The sequence below is a fragment of the Sapajus apella genome, unplaced genomic scaffold (genome assembly GCF_009761245.1).
Source record: "Sapajus apella isolate SASKATOON/1434 unplaced genomic scaffold, GSC_monkey_1.0 scaffold2, whole genome shotgun sequence".
In the NCBI taxonomy this organism is placed as follows: Eukaryota; Metazoa; Chordata; class Mammalia; order Primates; family Cebidae; genus Sapajus; species Sapajus apella.
The window spans coordinates 46,091,409-46,113,266 of NW_022436942.1; the positions used below are offsets into that span (position 1 = coordinate 46,091,409).

At 34.0% G+C, this 21,858-nt stretch overlaps 1 long non-coding RNA gene across 1 annotated transcript; it reads right to left on the minus strand.

Annotated features, from left to right (window-relative positions):
- Positions 1-3,776: 3,776 nt before the first annotated feature.
- On the minus strand, positions 3,777-17,308 carry LOC116557048. The gene is made up of 2 exons (XR_004271331.1): positions 17,271-17,308; positions 3,777-3,850 (listed from the first exon to the last, which is right to left on the minus strand). It is a non-coding gene; the product is annotated as an uncharacterized LOC116557048 (long non-coding RNA).
- Positions 17,309-21,858: the final 4,550 nt, after the last annotated feature.

Genomic DNA, 21,858 nt, shown 5'->3' on the forward strand with positions numbered 1-21,858 from the left:
CATTCCTGTTTTTTTCTCCTCTTCCAAGGTCTAACTACCATTCTGAATTTAACTGCATAGATTACTTTTGCCTCTTTTTGTGCTTTATATAAAGGAAATTCTCTGTATTAATTAATTCATTTTCATGCTGCTGATAAAGACCTACCAAGACTGGGTAATTTATGAAGAAAAAGAGGTTTAATGAACTCCCAGTTCCAGATGGCTGGGAAGGCCTCATGATCATGATGGAAGCCAAAAGGCATATCTTACATGGCGGCAGGCAAGACAGAATGAGAACCCAGAAAAATGGGAAACCTCTTATGAAAACATCAGATCTCGTGAGATTGATTCACTAACACTAGAACAATGTGTGGGAAACCAGCCCCATGATTCAGTTATCTCCCACCAGCACCCTCCCACAATACGTGGGAATCATAGTAGCTACAATTCAAGATGAGATTTGGGTGGGGCTACAGCCAAACCACCTCATGCTCTAAAGCTGTTCACTTTTCAACATGTATTTATAAGATTTCACCCACACTACTGAATCAATTGTTAACTTGTTTGTTTTCAGTACAGAATAATATCCAACTGTATAAATATAACATAATTTATGCATCCATTATACCAATGATAGATCTTTAGGTTATTTGCAGGGATGGTTGTTATCAATAATATTTCTATAAACTCTCTTACATGTCAAATCATGGGCATATGTCTGGATTTATTTTGGGAAATGCACCTAGGATGGGAAATGCTAGTCCACAAAGTACATATATTCGGTCATAGTCAATACTGTCCCAAACAAGTTTTAAAAGTGGTTATACGAATCTGAACTCTCATTAAGAGTTTTAGTTTCTCCAACTGAGGTTTCTTTACAAACACTTGAGATTTTCAGTCTTTTCACTGTGCTCATTCTGATGGATATGTAGTCGAATCTGATTATTGCTTTAATTTGAATTTGCTAATGATTAACATAGTTAAACACCTTTTCATATGTTTATAGACATTTATATATTCTTTTTACCAAATATTTATTCACATTTTGCCAGTTTTCAATTGACTTGTATGTCCTTTTAAGTGATTGTATAAGATTTTTTAAAATATATATATTGAAATATGTATTGACTATTTTTGAAAGCTGTAGAATCTCCTTACACTCTACGAATTGTGTTTTTGATGACCAGAAAATTTCTCTTAGTATAGTTAAATACACTAATTTCTTCTTATATAGCTAGTATTTTTGTGACCCCTTTAAGAAATCTTTGCCTACTCCAAAATTACAAGATTATTCTATATTTACTTCAAAAAGATTTTTCTATTTGGTTTTACAATTAAGACTTGAAATTAATCTGTAATATATTTTGCTTATTTGAGATAGACACTGTCTTTTCAAACACAGATATATTCAAAGCACTCAGCAATAGATATTGAATTAATAACTGAATAAACGGATAAATGAAAACATAAGTTTGAGTTAGTTCTGAGAAAAAAATATGTAGGATAATGTGTATATAGTATACATTATAGATGGAATGTTCAAAATTCTCTTTCCAATCACATTATCCCTTCTTTAATATAAATATTAAATGTTTATATCCTAGCTTCCATTGCATACAGAGACAGATGTGAAACTTTTTAATCCAGTGAAATATAAGAAGTCCACTTCCACAGTCCTGTAGCAGGCATATGGATATAATGCCTGAGGATATAGCAGCCATATTATTACCATAAGGTTACAAGAATTAGGACAAAAAGCATAAGAACAATATCTAAGAAAAAAATCTAAGCAAAAATATAACAAGAATCCTGGTCTCAATGATAACTGAACATCTATGCTAATCACATCCCTAAACTTTTCTTATATATTAAAAATAAATCCCATTTGTGTCATTTGGTGATGTATGTGTAGGATTAATTTTCTCATTTGCTACCAAAGGCATATCTAAATGGAGCAGTCTGAGGAACTCATAAATATTTCTGATTTGACAATGCCATCATGTCTTAAAGGTTCATTTCCTCATCCACCACAAATGAAGGATAGCAGAAGAAATGTCCTTTCTTTCAGCTTATGTTGTGCTCCTGTGAGTCAGAAAGCCCTGGTCTGAACTGTGAATCCTGGCTCTGCAGTATACAAGCTGCTTCTCTTTTGAGAAATTTACTTAACATCCACTGGTTATTAATTTGCTTTCTGTCAAAGAATAAAATGATATAGGAAAAAAATATCTTCTTTGAGAATTCTTTTAGAAAAAGGCTTATGATAATTTATGAAAGATACCTGATATAAGGTAAGTATTTAATATGTATTAGGTATATCCCTTCATTTTTAATTATAAGTACATTTACAGTATATGCTTGAGAAAAGCATCAAGTAAACAACAGACAAAAACCAGGATGATTTTTTTTGTCTTAGATAAGTTGTCATATCAATAAAGATATGCACTAGTGAAACACACTTTATCTTGTAGAAAAAATGGGCAGGAATGTTTTCCGTTGTTTATGATGTTAAATGTTGTTCCTGGTAGCCAGAAACTTGAGTTATTATTTCGTGGCAATAATTTTATACATTATCATGGCCTAAGAAAGTTTATGATGCTTTCGAATATTACAAGTGATTTTCAGACAGTTGCATGTTTGATATTACCAAGAAATGTTTTCCCTATTAACAGGAAAGCAATTCTAATTGTTTGATAGGAAGATGAATTATTTGCCCAAATATGTATAATCTTATGGGAAATGATTTTTTAAGCATGCTTTAATATTGTTTCTGAAGAAGGTAACAAGCATAACTTTGAGATTTATAATCTCATATCTGTAATTTGTGTATGTGCCAATGCATTAATAAAAGAAAATTTATCTTTTTCAGGAAAAAAATTGAGTCATAACTTAAATAGGTTTCTACTAATAGGATACTCTATTGATTCAAATATTTGATTTGTTTTTCAGGCAAGACAGACAAGTTAAGCAACAAAGAAAAATAGGGGTGATTTTCTAAAAAGACAAAAATGCACTTGAAATTGATAAAGCACCAATTTTAGATGGCATACAAAGCATTAAGAAGATTAAGGGAAAAGAGCAAAGAAATCAGTAAACCTTTACTCGACCTTTTAAAAATTTCATTAGGCTTAGAAATGTTCCCAAGAAAAATAACAAATCTGTCTGCCTTTTGTTGTGGTTGTTGTTGTTTGAGAATAAATCAAGAAATTATTTATAATCAGTTGAAGGTGTGCATTTCAGAAAATCAGTGGGCTGTACAAGAGAAAATCCTGGCAAAGCTTATTACTACACAGTCCAGTTATTTCAATATTGAAACAAGAAAGTCATACCAAACTTTAGTAGTTTTTAGAGAACATTACAGCAATCACACACAAAGGACTTTAGAAGTTGTTTAAAAGTATTATTAGTTTCCTACAGAAGATTCTGTCAGAAACTTTGAAAACTGAAAATAAAGCCAAAACTTCATACCAGCCTATCAAGTAATACAATAGCTATACATAATTCCTTAAAGCAAGCTGAAGTACATGTAGAAATAATAGGGAATAAAAATAATACCTCATATTTGTACTTGCTCCTGTTAAGGCACAGCTCGGTAATTACCTGGGTAAAACATGGACTAAAAGGCGATTTTTTTTTTTTTTTTTGAGACAGAGTCTCGCTCTGCCACCCATGCTGGAGCGCAATAGCGCAATCTCAGCTCACTGCAACCTCCACTTCCCAGGTTCAAGCGATTCTCCTGCCTCAGCCTCCTGAGTAACTGGGACTACCGGCGTGCGCCACCACCTCCATCTAATTTTTTGTATTTTTACTAGAGACAGGGTTTCACCATATTGGCCAGGATGGTCTCAATCTCTTGATTTCATGATCCGCCCAGCTCAGTAAAACGCAATTTCTATAAAAATCCTAACATGAGGTCAGCATATAGACACACAGACACACATCACACAAATTAGCTGTATAATGTCTTGGGACATGTAAAAACTTCCTGAAAATGTAAAAAAATGAGATCAAGCAATAAGTAGTTATCTTCAAGGAGCATCACAAATACTAGGAGATGCTCATGTAAAATCAATTGCAGGTATGAATAAGAAGTACAAATAAGGTATGTAAAAAATAAGTATACTTTATTTGGTTATATAAATAATTTAAAATCCAAATTCTTCTATGTTTTCCATTATCCCAGTGCTCTTTCCCAGCCTCTGTGGCTGATAATAAAAGAACATCAGTTACTATAAGGCTTCTCTTTTCCTAGCATTTCATGAATACCAATCCAAGGGGCATCTGTGTGCCACTGCATCACATTTCTATATCAACATGCTCAGCCAGTATATAAACCTTATTACTTAGGAACCAGGACCATTAGTTTTACCCTTAGACTTCATGAGATGCTACCAGGGGTAGAAGCAAAATCTCTATGGTAAGCTGACTGCATTCATTCTGGGTTCAGCCTGAGCACACACAACTCCAGCTGCCTGCAGGAGCACTGGCTCCTTTACCTTTTCCTTCAAAAACAGTGAGCGTTTAGATTGACTTGGATGATGAAATAACCTGGGCTACAAACCCCCATGAGACAAGTTTACTTACATAACAAATCCTGCACTTGTACCCCTGAACTTAAAATACCATAATAATAATAATAATAATAGTAATATTTTTTAAATTCAGAAAAACCCACAACAACAGTAGCAGAGCTTCTAGGATGGTATACCTTTTAAAAAACTTCAGAGGAGGAAAAAGGGCTGCTTTCATTCTCTTTCTGATTTTGACTGAAAACTCTTTGAGACATAAAAACACAAACTCCCCATTTTTACCTTTGGATTGGCAGAGGAAAAAGAAAGAGAAAAATAAAAGTCCAAGATTTAAGCTTCTAGTGTTTCCCTGGTAGCTTCTGACTAGTCCAGCTGACCTAAAGTTTATAGGTTAATTGGTTGTATGCAAGATATAAAAGACACCATCAAATAATAAATTAACTGAAAGAACATTGGAGACCTCCGTATAAATCAGGAGATCTGGAAGCAATTCTCATCAGTGGGTAAATTAGAAAAATATAACCTCACCCATAGAGGGAGATGTTGGCGATGTCTTAGCTATTTCATTTTAGCTATGCATTGAAAGAAAAGAAATAAATAAAGAAAGAGAGATTAAAAAACTAGGAAACAAGGAAGGAAGAAAGTCTCTTCTAAGAATACCTAACCACAAGCTATAGCTGCAGCATGTGACCATAATTACACCAATCCAAGCGTGTAATTTACTTTTAAAAAGCTCCAGTGAGGTAGTGCATCATGGAGATTTAACAGAAACAGAAATATTTTCTTTGAAAAAAGCATGTTAAACCCACCATTCAAATTATTCTTACATATAAAGTTCCAAGAAATACTAGCTTGTGATGACAAATTTTCAAAAATAAATTAAGATGACTAATGATCCAGAATGACATAAATTAGAAAACAGGTATGGAATCAAACCCAAGGACACTAGAGATAGCAAAGCTATCAAATAAATAATGTATAGGTAAGTATGCTAAAAATGTTTAAATTATAAAAAGAGAATCGAATATATGATTAATATATTACAGATATTGTAATTATTGCAACATAATTGTCATAGTTGACAAGAAAGACAAAAAAATAACAATTCTCATATCATTAAAAAAATGCATAGTAATTTTAATTAGAAACTCAATAGATGACTTAAATAGACAGAGATGAAGAAAGAACATTAGAAAATGGACATAGATCTGTCTGAAGAAATTACCCATAATAAAATACAGATAAAGATATGGAAAAGTAAGAAAATTAAGACACATCAAGTTTAATATGAGATAATAGGAGAATCTGGGGGGAAGGATTATAAAGAAGATAATGTTTGAGTGAGTATGCTCCAAAATTCTTGAAAAATAGCAATATTTAAATAGAGAAGCTCAGGAGTTCTCAAGAAGGATAAGTTAAAAGAAGCTGAGATAAATGAATTGTAATGAATATACCTCATTCTAAAACCAAGAGAAGATGGTTAAAGTAGTTAGAAATAAATGACAGCTTTTTCTAAAGGAAAAACTATAAAACTGTGACTTCCCAATAGAACAACAGAAGCTGGAAGAAAATAGAATTCTTTGTTTTCAAGGTGCCAGGAGGAAAATAATGTCATATTTGTATATACTCAATGTAAGTATCTCAAGAATGAAGACACAATAAAGCTATTAACTGACTTGCATTAGAGAAATTTCTTAAGAACATAATTCAGGAGAAAAAAATATGCCAGATAATTGCCTAAAAGGTAAGAAAAATGTTAAGAAAATATTTAGGCAAATTACAGCAAACGCTAAGTTAATAAAACATAAACAATATTATGAGGCTAAAGAAAAATAACAAATAAGAATACTATATAACAATTAAGCCACTGAAATTAAAAGCTTCTAAGGTTCTTGCATTTTTCATGAGGTAGATAAGGATATATGATTAACTTTAGTCTTTTGAAAGTTAGATAAGCATATAACCACAAAATGAATATAAACAGTTCCTATAACTTTCAGTCTGCTTGGAGACAAAATAGAATGAGGTAATAAAACAAACACGACAAAACTCTATCAATCCAAATAAAGCCAGAAAATAAGAAAACGAAAGCATGGAAAAAGCTTAATAAGTGGAGTCATTGAAAAAAAGGTGGCAGAAATAAAACCAAATATACCAACATAACTATATCAATACATTTATATACAATAAATATAAAAACATTATTTAGTTAAAAAACCAAAATAATCCGGACTTGTTTAAACAAGACACATATAAAGTATAAGATAAAATGGTTGTAAGCAGAAGGATTGAAAAGATGTAGCAGGAAAATACTAACCCAAAAATTCATGTAACTATGCTATAAGACAGAATATAAATTAAGATAAAAATCATTACCAGACACAAACATACAACCATATACACACTGTTTCTATATGATGTCTAGAAGCTAAATTCAACTGGATAATATAATAATTCTAAACATTTTTATCTAGCTTAAAGCTATGCAAAGCAAAATGTATGAGAAGACTCAAATAGACACATCTACTATCCTAGTAGGTAATTTGAACACACTTTTTAAATTAATAAATGAATTAAACAGAAACATCAGGAACTGTAATGAAGATCTGAATAAAATAATTACATCCAATAAGATAACAGGCCTCAAAATCTCATTGATTTCTACTTTTCTCCAAGCAGTGATTCATGGATACAGCTCTCCTTCTTGTGGCTTCACCACTCTGTTGGTCAGTGCTGCTCATCTGGGGGCAATTTTGACCCCAATGGGAAATTTGACATTATCTGGAGAAAGTTCAGGTTGTCACAGCTGGTCGCTATTGACATCTAATATATTGAGAACAGAAATCCTACAAAACCTCCACAGAACACTGTTTCCTGTTGAGGTATAGGGCAGCTCCCACAAAAAGAATGAACAGGCATCAAATGTCAGTGCTGAGGTTGAGAAATCCTGGTCTATAACCTTGAAGTCCTCTATGGGATTTTCTGCATCTGGCCAGCAAATGGGGAAGACTAAGCCACTTTCACTGGGGAAGTTTTTGTGAATCATATCTAATGTCCAGAATTCCTTACAATAAATAAAAAAGGACACACGAAAAATCAAAAGAGAAAAAGGCATAAGGAATTAAAGTGTATCACTAAAAGTAAAAAATAAATAGGCGACCTCCACTGGGGCAGGTTTTTGTGAATCAGATCTAATGTCCAGAATTCCTTACAATAAATAAAAAAGGACACAAAATTTTTTAAAAAAGCCATAAGTAATTAAAGTGTATCACTAAAAGTGGCCAATATATATGAGTATGTACCCAAACTCATCAGTAAACAGGAAACTGAAAATTAAAACTACAGTGGGTTTCCACTTGACATCCACCAGGCTGATACTGATGACTAAGTACAGTATGCCATTTACGGCATGGAGAAACAGGAATTTTATATATTTTAGTCCAATTGTAAATGTCTGCATCTGACATAGATATCAATTTAATATGAGATAATAGGAGAATCTGGGGGAAAGATTATAAGGAAGATAATGTTTGAATAAGCATGCTCCAAAATTCATGAAAGATAGCAATATTTAAACAGAAGCTAAAGAGTTCTCAAGAAGGATAAAAGAAGCTGAGATAAATGTATTGTAATGAATATACCTCATTCTAAAACCCAGAGAAGATGGTTAAAATAGTTAGAAATAAATGACAGCTTTTTCTAAAGGAAAAACTATAAAACTGTGACCTATTCATGTAAAAATACACATAATTATTACCAAGATTCTCTATTCCTAGATATTGATTGGTTTGGGTAGTGCTTTTCAACATTGCTTGCAGATTAAAATTGTCTAAGGAATGTTTACATGTCAGTGCCTGAGTCCCACTACCAAAGTTGCTAATTCAACTGAGCCCAGAACAGGTCCTGAAGCAACAGATATTTGAGTGTGCAGTCGAAGTTAAAATATGCTGCCTCCTCTCCATGTACACAACAGCATCAGCATCATTTATAATAGGAAATAAACAAACAAAAACTTATATATACATAAACTAGTAAACTAGTAACTGCTGTCATTATAGACTGAAACAGGCAAATCTTGTGGTTTAATAATATAATAAAATGTTATACGACAACAAAAATGAATCTACAGTTAAATCTGTCTTGAACTGAATTTTAAACCATTATTAAATTTTAAGACACAAATGTCAACCAAAAATTTTAAAACACACTGTAAATTCATACCATATAATTCTCTTTTCTCTATATATAAATGTGTGTGTTTGTTTACATATATATCATTACACACACACACATACAAACACATACACATAACATAACCTGTAGTAAAAATTGTAATAGAAAGTAAAGAAATAACATCAAAATTCAGGATATGGGGATCTTTGGAGGTAAAGAGTTTACGGATAGACACACTGGGAGCTACAATAGTTCATTTTATGTATTTTATGTTCTCTTTTTAAGCTGTACTTTGGGCATACAGTGTGCTTTTTAGTATGGTCCTTTAAATCAAACATGTAATTTATATAAACCCTTATTTTTTATATATGTTGAAATAATTTTAAATAACAAAAAACAAACATAATACCTCAAGAGTGCATTCCACCACATCATTTTTCAAGTGCATTTTTTGAGTCAATCCTTTCAAAGTTTTCAATCCTTTATTGCACTTACCTCTGCCAAGAAGTGGAAAGCAGATTAACTTTTTGTTCAGTGGTGAGTTTCTCCAACATAAATTATTTCTCCCCTCAACATGCAAAGGAGAATCTTTCTGGCTGTGAGGATTGTATTTACTTCTAATCTTGAAGAGCTGAGTATTTCACTCTGATTTAAGGCAGCTTTCACCATTTAAAATAGCACCATCCAATCTAGAAGTCAGAATGGGAGGTTAACAATTAGCTATATTTGCAAGGAGGTACCTACATGATGATTGCATTTTAACAGGAAGTGAGCGCTGATTGTCAACCTCAATCTTTCTCATTCACAAAATCACTAAGGTCTTCCAAATTTCTAGTCTGTGTAAATGGAACTGTAGCCCCTCTACTCAGCACTCACCAGTTGACAGGGAAATATTGTACTATAAGCCACCCTCCTCACTGAGGCCTGGGATGTATCATGGTTTTCAAGTTGCTTCATTTGTCCCTTTCTGACCCTGGCTGCCTGAGTAGAGAAAGCGTTGGCTACAGACTCATGGAGGACAAGGGAAGCTTGTCTTTCTGATCTCTTTTTGTCTTCCTGAGTGCAAGCAGGTACACTTCACATTGCTAATTTTATGTTCTCCTCATGAGTACAATATACAGTGATAGGTCCATCTTTCCCAAGAGAACAAATAAAAAACAAGGGCTTAAGGGCTGCCTTAAAGTATTTGCAGCTATTTTGGGTATGTTCCTTCTCTGAGGCTGAGAAGAGTTCTTTTCAACCTTCAGTATGATGCTTAGATTCTGCATCAAGTCAGCAGTCCGTTACAAGTTTAGTGGGTGTGTGCACTTGGCAGTATATCTGCATCCCCGCACCTTTTTAGCCCACTCTCAGGAAAGGCTGCTCAAACCTGACTTCCAAAAAGCCTCCAAAGTGGCAATTGCTATAAAAAGTTTCAAAATCCCCAAATTGGCAGGGTCTAGTCTGGTGACACAGAAATCACCATCTGTGCCTGGCTGTCCTCCTGCATGGAGAAAGGAATATTCTTTCTCCTCCTCCTTTTCCTTTACCCCATCTTCTGAGGGATGTTAAGGTCTGTCAGGGTGGGTTTGGTGACTAGCATGCTACTCACTTTTGTTCCTGCTCTCACATGTAGAAAATGAACCTGAACCAGGCCTCCTGAATCTAAAACCCCTGAGATGACGGTTCTCTGGGCTTTGGGATCTAATTTAATTTTAAATTAAGACCTTTTCCACCAGCCTTCTGGCAGTGTTCTCTGGTTTTTATTACCCCTCAAACCATAGACTCAGATAGCCCACCACAATTCCTGAAGTTGTTTGCTTAATAAACAATGTATCAGTCTGTTCCAGCTGGTATAACAAACTACCATAAACTAAGTGGCTATAAACAAGGATATTTATTTCTCATAGTTCTGGAGGCTGGGAAGTCCAAGATCAAGGTTCTAAGAGGTTCAGTGTATGGATAAAGGCAAGTCCTAGATGGACTGGTTCCTAGATGGCATCTTCTCATTACATTCTCACATGGTAAAAATACAAAGGAGCTTTCTGGGCATCTTTTATTAGGGCACTAACCCCGTTCATAAGGGCTTTTCCTCATACCTCCTAATATCATCGTATTGAGGGTCAGGATGTCAACATAAGAATTTGGCAAGAAAAAAAAAACATTCAGTCCATTGCACAAAGATTATCTTTTGTATTTTTGTTTGTTTTGTTTTTTGAGATGGAGTCTCACTCTGTCACCCACGCTGGAGTGCAGTGGTGCAATCACAGTTCATACAACCTCTGTCTCCCAGATTCAAGGGATTCCCCAGCCTCAGCCTCCAGGGTAGCTGGGATGACAGGCATGTGCCAACACACCTGGCTAATTTTTGTATTTTTAGTAAAGATGCGTTTCGCCATATTAGCCACACTGATCTCAAACTCCTGACCTCAATTGACCTTCCAGTCTGGGCCTACCAAAGTGCTGGGATTACAAGCGTGAGCCACCATGCCTGGACAAGAGTATATTAAAGACTGCCTCTTTAGCACTCATTTCCTAAGTGTTTGTCAAGTTTTGGCTTTGAGTGTATGTTATTGCTGTACCATATTAGTAGTGAATCCTAGCTAAGACTCCAATGCTTTTCTCCTGCTGTGGCATTTTCTTCTGACTTGAAACCATTCATTTCTAGTGGGACATGGCTTATGCAGAGGTGAAACAGCCTGTAGAACTGCTTGACAGTACATCCAGGCTTGGGGCATGAGCATGATTATACGCCCAGAATTCCGGCAATATTGTTCATTACATGTTTGTTCCTCTCCAGGGGCAGAGATTATTTTTTGAACATTTGAGGTGTCTGTCTTCTTCTTTGGTTTTCCTCTCTGTTATGTTTGAGTCTCACAGAGAAATTAATCTTACCAGAAGCCTTTCTAAGTCTATATTATTTAGTTGTTTAATTTCCCTGAATCTTCTGTTGCCTATGCTTTACCTGCTCAGGTTTTTTTTTAACTATCTAAAATATACCTTCAAAGTTATTCTCATCATAGTTCATTTTTATTCGCCAAATCAGTAGTAACTTTGGAAATTTCACATATAACCTGCATACTAATTTTCCAAAAGGTTCACAGATGGCCTAAAACTGAGGTTAGCTTCAAATTCAAGGATTGCATTCAGCACATAGTGCATGTATGTATGCTACACAAGCGTTCTTAGCAATTCTAGAAATGATACCACATTTAGCAAGTCTAAATCTTACCTCTTAGAAATCTCATATAAAATAAATGTCATGTTTATTTTACACAGAACACAAAATTACCAGCATGTTCTGATCATTAGTCTATAGGTAAAATCTTTACTCCTGTAATATTGTAGAAAACTGTTAACTATATTAAGCGTGAAATCTGTCTCTGACTTTAGTAAATTTAAGACACAGTTATACTTAAAAACAAATAATTTCAAATTTCAAACTATTACCTATTACATGAATTTGTGGAAGACTATAGACATTCTGCAACATAAACTGTTTTCTCTGGCTATATAAAGAAAACTTGTATGACCTTATATACTTGCTTGACTTTTTTGTGTTCAGTTACATATCTTTATCAATCCATTTATTTATACATTTGAAGGCTGTGTATGTGCATATGTGTGTGTATTCCAGAGAGAAATATACAGAGATAAACTGTCTGAATGTGTATAGTTGCTTTATAGCAATAGCAGAGGCATATAATACTTAAACGTTTGCAAAACTAATGACCACTAGCTAAAATCACATTTCAAAATATATTTAAGTTAACACACTTAAATTGGTTTCCATGAAACTTTATCCACAGGGTTGGTAAAAATTTAATTTCAAATAATAGGGAGGTCCCCTCTTTTTCTTTGGGTAAGCCAGTTGGAGCAGTTTACGTGAAGCTCAGAGAAAAGGTGGAAGGGCTTTTTATCTTTAACCCATCATGGTTGCATGTTGTCCACATATTAAAACCCATATCCATCTTTCAGTAGTCAGTGGCCTTGTCTCTTCTGTGTAAGCCTGGTGCAGAAGAATCTTTTCAAAGCCTAAAACTTCATTTTCTCATGTGCATTCTCATTCGACAAACTGTGTCATGGAGCCCTTGACTGCTCCTCCAAGTGCTGTGGGGGATAAGGGTGGTAGGTGTTGCCACAGCTTCCCAATATCCAAGGTAACTTACAACTTCCATCCCTTTCTATTATAAGGCAATTTCTCTTCATTGCCCCAAAACAAAAACAAAAACAAAACAAAACTCTTACACTTTCTCTCCTTTGTAGACACTGAATAATAACAGAGTTGTCTCCTTTCATGAGGTTAGTCTTTTTAAGAAACCACTTTTTAAAAATCTAGCACTTTCTTTTGTGTCTCCATAAATGCATTAATTTATTCAAAAAGTACTTATTCCACAATAGTAATCAGATACTGTTCTAGGAACTAAAAATACCATAGTAATCAAAACAAAGTCTCTCATGGAATGCACATTTTATCAGAAAGAACTTAGGCATTAAGTAAATGAATATATAAACACATAGTATGTCAGGTAAGATACGTGCTATGAAAATGAGTAAAGTGAGTTAGGGTGTTGTGTTGTTTGAGTGAGTAGTGGAAGCTGTTTCTTTTATGTCAAGAGACTAGGGAAACTGCTTGTTATAAGGTATTAACATTTGGGCAGAGATCTGATGATGGGAAGAGTCAAGCCATGTGACTATTTCTGGAAGGTTATTTCTAGCAAAGAGAAGAATATTTGTAAAGACCCTGAAATAAGTGTGTGACTTGATTCAAGAAAGAACCAGGGCCAATTTGGCTGGGATTTAGTTGTAAATGCAGGGTGGGAAAAGCACAAAAGCAGGACAGAGTGATAAACGTGTGTATGCATTGGATTCCTTCCATAAAAGTGAGATTTAAGCTGGCTATAGGTGCTCATTGTCAGGTCTTGCTTCCAGAGTTAGCTGGCCATCTCTTCAAGGGAAAGAAGAAGTGTAGTTGACAGTCTTCTCTCCACATCTTATAAGTCAATTGCCAATGATTATGGGTTGTTAATATGAATTTTTTTATATGAACAGTACAATGAAACACAAGATCTTCCATTTAATCAAATTCCTTTTGTAATGCAACTTACTTTCTAGTTCTTGTTCAACTGTTCATTAGAATTTAATATAACTTTCACCTAATATTATACAATATTTATTTTTTTCTTTCTCTTATTTCTCCATATGTTTCTCAGCTCCTCTCCAATCTGAATCCCAACCTCAGGTAACCTATAGCTTAGTCTAAATCTTTATACATGTTTCTCCATGATACACAAATACACACATACATATAAAAATGTATTTATTTTCTGTTTATGTCATATATTTCTAGAAACATAGCATTAGAGACCACCTAATTTTTGGGTAATAACTTTTCTTTATTGCCATTGCACCATGGAAATCCATCCAGGTCTTTATAATAGCTTCATTATAGTTATGTCAGTTTCCATATTTGCGGTACTTTGAATGAAGAAAAAAATAAGACACATATTCTTTTGTATTAGCACCTTTCTTTCTTTCATATATATATTGCAATAATATAAAGGATATGTTTATTTTTTGTCTTGGAAGATATTGTCAGGTTATCTTTCAAGTGGACCATAGCAATTGATGTCCTTGCCAGCACTGGATTTTAACATGTGCTTGTTTTTTTGTGCCAAAAGACGGGTACAAATTGATATGTCATTGTTGCATTATATTTATGTTTCTGTATTATTATTTGAATTTTTCTCCTTTATATATTTCCTCTTTATCTCTTTTGAGCGTTTTTGTGTTTGGGGTGTTATTCTTTCTTATCAATTTGAGATAGCTTTTTGTAATTTTGGCCAATTAATTCTTAGATGATGACATTATATTGCAAACATTTCTCCATTTACCACTTGCTAACGGTATCTTTTGCTATGAAAATATGCATATTTTTATTCAATTTTATTTATATCTTTTGTTTTATAGATTCTGATTTAAATTTTTTTCAATGTTATTGTGTTTGTTGTTACAAGAATAAGTATCATTGCAAAATACATGAAAGTACAGAAAACTATTATGAAGGAAATAATAATTACAAATATTACCAGTCCCCTAGAAAGTCAACAGATTAATGCATAATGTCCCATATAAATATGTAAAGATAAATGTATGCATATAAGTATAAGCATTTTACATGTATATCTGTTTTTGAACAAAAATAAAATTAGCATGCTTTGTAAGTGTGTGTTTTATTCTTTTAATGTATTATAACCACAATTCCTTATCCATGCCATTACATATTTATCAATGCAATAAGTCAGCATGTTATTTAACCTTAGGAATAGTACATCATCCATTAAAAAAAATTCATGTGCATGAAGAAGGCTTCTAATATTGTGGTAATTTTAAGAAGTGCAACTACTATTTCTTTAGCAAAAAATGTTGCACTTATTCATATTTACCTTCTTAGGATGACACCCTAAAAGGATAATGATTATATTAAAAGTCAAGAGCAGTTTTAATGATTTTGAAATATTTCACTACCTAATGAAAAACTGACCTTCAGAAAAGCTTTAGTGGTATATACCAAAGTAGCAATAAATGACATACCCTTAGATCCACACACTCATTAATACTGACCTAAAACGGTGTTATTCTATTAATCTAGTGTGAACAAAAAGGTGAAACTTGCAGTTAAGCATATAGAATTGTTCTTACTTTATTAAAAAGATTAAGCTAACAAAAAAAGAGCACAAATAATATGCGAATGATGTCATTGCTGCTGCTGTGGTTGATGTTGTTGATATGGAGGCTGAGAAAGGCCCAAGAAAAACATGAAACCTGTTAAGTATCTCATTATGATACATTTTACTGTTGTTTCCCTTATCTGAATGATGAAAGAGAATTCAAATACATTTCAATTATTTAAAGAAAAATACATGGAGATTTAAAAAATACACAAATTCCAAGTCACTTGGGTAGAATATAATTTTTTTTATGATAGTAACTCCAGCAAAAGTAATAAGAAAATAAAACAGGATTATGACTAGAAAGCAAATACAAAATGTAAATAAGAAAATAAGGGCAAACTGACTTCAATAAATATCAACGTGAAGATGTCTTCCTTTAAAAAATTCTCATTATGTGTAAAAAGTATCCAGCTATATTTCTTTTTCCTGTTGCCTCCTTCTCAATTTTCACAAGAAATGTTTTTGAAAAGATACATTTTTAAATTGATTCAATTGTTGTTAATTGATAAAGATGAAGGAAATAGAAAAGGGAGGAAAAGCAAAGCTGGAAAGGTAAGAACATTCTATCTATGAGAGAAAAAAAAAAGGAAAGGAATCGGGCAGTAGATTTCTAGCTGCACATAAAGTGGAGAGGGGGTGAAGCAAAAACGCTCTTTAATTTATTTTATGATCTAAGTAAGGATTGCTCCATTTTCTTTCTGAAAAGTGTTCTGAGGCAATGTATTTCTTAGAGTCTCTTGCTCTTCCTCTCTTTGATTAGTAGAACTTCCCTCAATGCCTGCATTTCAACAGACCTTGGTAAATTATGTTCCATAGACCTGTAACTCTTTAACACTCACTCTCATTTGTTTATCTTTCCGAGGTGGGAAATTATGAATACAACAAAGTGTAACTGTTAGCTATGTTTCCCAAGAAAGCTTTGCCAAAATATGTATATACTTTTCTCAGAAAAATAAATTTTATATAATTACAGTAAATGGGGCATGCAGTGCTTACAAAGTTCCAGTGAGAAACCTTGGTTCGAAAATTCAATCGGCTTGCTGTTACTGCTCTCACTGAAGGACATAGAAATACCTACTATAAAACCTGTTATAATTAGGTAATAGAATTATAGTGAAAAGCTTTTCAGGGCAGGTTTTAAAATATTTTGAACATTACTTCTCTTTGAGGAGGTAGTAATTCATTTGGCAGTAAAACCCTCTCTCTACTGCTCCATAAAATGTGGAGGAACCAACTAGCAAAGTTTTGGAAGAGTCCCTTTCATAAGAAGATAGCAGAAACCCAAATGATAATATATGAAAATTATGAAATAGTGTTTTAAGAAGAAAATAGTAAGAGAAAAATATTTTATCTCTTGGTATATTTTATCCTTAAATTTCTGCCGCGGAAATTAGGCCTAACCTAAAGAAGAAATCTACTATTGACTTTGGCATACACCTAAACTACTTGCTGAAAAGGATATGGCAAAAGAAATTCACACATTCAGGACCTCATCAGATTTTATGAAACTGAGTTGCTCAGCCCATATTCCTAAGATTTGTTGGATATATAGAGAAGTCCAAAGTAAAGAGAGAAAAAAAATTTGGAGTGAACAAAATCTAAGAATTTATCATTTCTTTTCTTTTCTTTTCTTTTTTTTTTTTTTTGAGATATGAATCTCCGTCTGTCACACAGGCTGGAGTGCAATGGCGTGATCTCAGCTCACTGCAACCTCTGCCTCCTGGGTTCAAGCAATTCTCCTGTCTCAGCCTCCTGAGTAGCTGGTATTCCAGGTCTACTAGGCCACCATGCCTAGCTAATTTTTGTATTTTTATTAGAGACGGGATTTCACCTTCTTGGCCAGGCTGGTCTTGAACTCCTGACCTCATGATCCACCCACCTCAGCCTCCCAAAGTGCTGGGATTACTGGTGTGAGCCACTGTGCCCAGTTAATTTATCATTTCTTTTACCTGTCCATTCTCTGCTTGTGCTAGAAAACAAAGGGGTTGTCCCTCCTGAGGGACAGTGGGAGATATAGAGAGGTTGTCATGAATGTCTAAGCAATAAAAGATCCTTGGCATTGTCTAAGCAATAAAAGATCCTTGGCATTTTGGCATTCCCAATTCTTTTGGTCTCACATTTTGTGGGATGCGAGAGATACTGCAGGTGGGTTAGGGGTACAGATAACAGCTTGAAATTTGTTCCTTTTACCCCTGGTTCTTTCATAGAAAATTCTTGAAGTTATTCAGCATTCAGGGATCTAGGCAGCATACAGAAGCAAATCAAATAGACTGAGAGTAAGAGACAAAAGTTTCCTCATTTGTGATAGAAAACAAAACATGGCATGGAGAAGGTTATGGGCCATCTACAATGGAAGATTCTCAGTTGACTTGGTCATCAAAGAGGTAACTACTTAAAGCATCGGTTAATAGAGAAACTCCTCTACATTTCAAATTGGAAATGATAAAGAATTCTAATCCAGAAAGAGGATAACATTCAATATTTTAGATATGGGTTAGATATGTGGGAGAGTGAGAGAATAGAACTAAGACAAACAAACAAAAAAATGCCCCAATTCCCCAAAATCTTCCTCTCTCTGTAGGAATAGCTAATAAAAAGAAACCTAAAGACAATAAAATTTAAAATTCTATGCTTACACACATCTTATGTTATCGCTTTCAACCTTGAGTAACTGTTTAATATGTGTGACTTAATCTTTCTGTTTTTACAGATAAGGATGTGTAATTTCTGAAATAGGGCAGGGACCTTGAAACTGTGAGTTGAACAATGTATAACCTAATTAAGCTAAAATTAGTGCTGTGGGGCTCAGTCTAAAAAATTATTGTCTATGTGCTAAAGTCACCTTCTAAACATACAATTAAAAATAATTAATTCCAACATGAAACTCTCATTGATAAAAGAGTAGGAAAGCTCTTTGTGAAACTTTCCTTTGAAGGCTGAATATATGATTTTCTAGGAATAGTTATGTGTCTGTATAAAAGTGTTTTAATATTTGTTTATTCCAAGATGAATTCCAACCTAACAAAACTAAAATACAGTTAAACATTCAACTGGATATTAAAGCATGATTTGTTTTTCAAAAGAAACATGTATATTTTGAGTTCCTAACTGGAAACTGGTAGCATGCCAACAAATAGAAAAACTGTATTTTTTTTTCTTTATTTCTCCTAAAAAAAACCCCAAAAAACAAAAATAAGGATACATGTGCAAAATGTGCAGGTTTGTTACATCGGTGTATGTGTGCCATGGTGGTTTGCTGCACATATTGACACATCCTCTAAATTCCCTCCCCTCACCCCCCATGCCCCAACAAGCCCTGGTGTGTGTTGTTCTCCACTGTATGTTCATGTGTTCTCAATGTTCAACAACCACTCATGAGTGAGAACATGTGGTGTTTAGTTTTCTGTGCCTGTGTTAAGTTTGCTGAGGATGATGGCTTCAAGCTTCATCCATGTCCCTGCAAAGGACATGATCTCATTTTTTATGGCTGTATAAAAAATGGTGTATATGGACAACATTTATTTTTATTTTTATTTTTATTTAAGTTCTGGGGTACATGTGCAGATCTCGCAGGATTGTTACATAGGTATACACATGCCATGGTGGTTTGCTGCCTCCATCTCCCCATCACCTACATTAGGTATTTCTCCTAATGTTATCCCTCCCCAATGTCCCCAACCCCTACTATCCCTCGCCTACCCCCCCACCCTGCAACAGATCCCAGTGTGTGATGTTCCCCTCCCTGGACAATATTTTTTTTATCCAGTCTATCATCGATGGGCATTTGGGTTGGATCCATGTCTTTGCTATTGTACATCATGCTGCAATAAACATACATGTGCATGTGTCTTTATAGTAGAATGATTTATACTCCTTTGGGGATATACCCAATAATGGGATTGCCGGGTCAAATGGTATTGTTGTTTCTAGATCCTTGAGGAATCACCATACTGTCTTTGACGATGGTTGAATTAATTTACATTTCCACCAACAGTTTAAAAGCATTTATATTTCTCCACAGCCTCATCAATATCTCTTGTTTCCTGACCTTTTAAATTATACTTTAAATTCTGGGGTGCATGTGCAGAAAGTGCAAGTTTGTTACATAGTTATACACATGCCATGGTGGTTTTCTGCATCCATCACCCCAACATCTATGTATGATCGCCATTCTGAATGGCATGAGGTGGTATCTCATTACAGTTTTGAATTGCAGTTCACTGATGATCAGTGATGTTGAGCTTTTTTACATGTTTGTTGGTCACATAAATGTCTTCTTTTGAGAAGTGTCTGTTCATATACTTTGCCCACTTTTTGATGGGGTTGTCTTTTTTTTAATAAATATATTTAAGTTCCTTTCAAATTCTGGATATTAGACCTTTGTCAGATGGGTAGATTGCAAAATTTTTTCGCAATCTGTAGGTTGTCTGTTTACTCTGACAATAGTTTCTTTTGCTATGCAGAAGCTCTATAGTTTAAATAGATCCCATTTGTAATGGGATGTTTTTGTCTATGCCTACGTCCTGAATGGTATTGCCTAGGTTTTCTTCTAGGGTTTTTATGGTTTGGGGTTTTACATTTAAATCTTTAATCTATCTTGAGTTTATTTTTGTATAAGATGTAAAGAAGGGGTCCAGTTTCAGGTTTCTCCATATGGTTAGCCAGTTTTCCAAGCACCACTTACTGAATAGGAGATCTTTTCCCAATTGCCTTTTTTTGGTCAGGTTTTTCAAAGATCAGATGGTTGTAGACGCGTTGTGTTATTTCTGAGGTCTCTGTTCTCCATTGGTCTATATGTCTATTTTTCATACCAGTCCATGCTGTTTTGGTTACTGTAGCCTTGTAGTATACTTTGAAGTCAGGTAGCATGATGCCTCCAGCATCATTGTTCTTTTGCTTAGGATTATCTTGCCTATACAGGGTCTTCTTTGATTCCATATGAAATTTAAAATAGCTTTTTATAATTCTGTGAAGAATTTCAATGATATTTTGATGGGAATAGCATTGAATCTATAAATTACTTTGGGTACTATGGCCATTTTCATGATATTGATTCTTTCTATCCATGAACATGTAATATTTTTCCATTTGTTTGTGTCATCATTTATTTCTTTGAGCCATGGTTTTCAGTTCTCCAAAGAGATCCTACACATCCCTTGTTAGATGTATTCCTATGTATTTTATTCTGTTTGTAGCAATTGTGATTGGGAGTTCATTTATAATTTGGCTATCTACTTGCCTATTGCTGGTGTAAAGGAATACTTGTGATTTTTGCACATTGATTTTATATCTTGAAACTTAGCTAAAGTTGCTTATCAGTTCAAGTAATTTTTGGACTGAGATGATAGGATTTTCTAAATATAAAATTATGTCATCTGCGCACAGAGACAATTTGACTTCCTCTCTTCCTATTCAAATACACTTTATTACCTTCTCTTGCCTGATTGTCCTGGCCAGAATTTCAATACTATGTTGAATAGGAGTGGTGATAGAGAGTATCCTTGTCTTATATAAGTTTTCAAAGGGAAAGCTTCCAGCTTTTGTCCATTCAATATAATATTGACTGTGGGTTTGTCATAAATAGCTCTTATTCTTTTGAGATATTTTCCATCAATACTTAGTTTATTTAGAGTTTTTAACATGAAGGGATGTTAAATTGTATCAAAGGCTTTTCTGAATCTATTGAGATAATCACATGGTTTTTGTCTTTGGTTATGTTTATGTGATTGATTACAATTATTGATTTGTGTATGTTGAACCAGCCTTGCATCCCAGGGATGAAGCTTGATGGTAGTGGATAAGCTTTTTGATGTGCTGCTGGATTCAGTTTGCCAGTATTTTATTGAGGATTTTCACATTGATGTTCATTCATGGATATTGGTCTGCAGTTTTCTTTTTATGTTTCATCTCTTCCTGCTTTTGGTATCAGGATGATGCCAGCGTCATAAAATGAGTCAGGGAGGACTCCCTTCATTTCAATTGTTTGGAATAGATTCAAAAGGAATGGTTCCAGCTCGTCTTTGTATTTCAGTAAAATTCAACTGTGAATCTGTCTGGTCCTGGGCTCTTTTTGGTTGGTAGGCTATTAATTACTGTCTCAATTTCAGAGCTTGTTATTGGTCTACCAGGGTTTCAAACTATTCCTGGTTTAGTCTTGGTAGAGTGTATGTATCCAGAAATGTATTCATTTTTTCTAGGTTTTCTAGTTTATTTGCATAGAGGTATTTATAGCTTCCTCTGATAGTAGTTTGTATTCCTGTAGGGGCACTGGTGATATCCCCTTAATCATTTTTTATTGCATCTATATTCATTTTTCTCTTTCTTCTTATTAGTCTAGTTAACAATCTATCTATTTTGTTAATCTTTTCAACCCAGCTCCTGGATTCATTGATTTTTAGAAAGGTTTTTCATGTCTATCTCTCCTTCAGTTCTTCTCTGATTTTAGCTATTTCTGGTTTTCTGCTAGC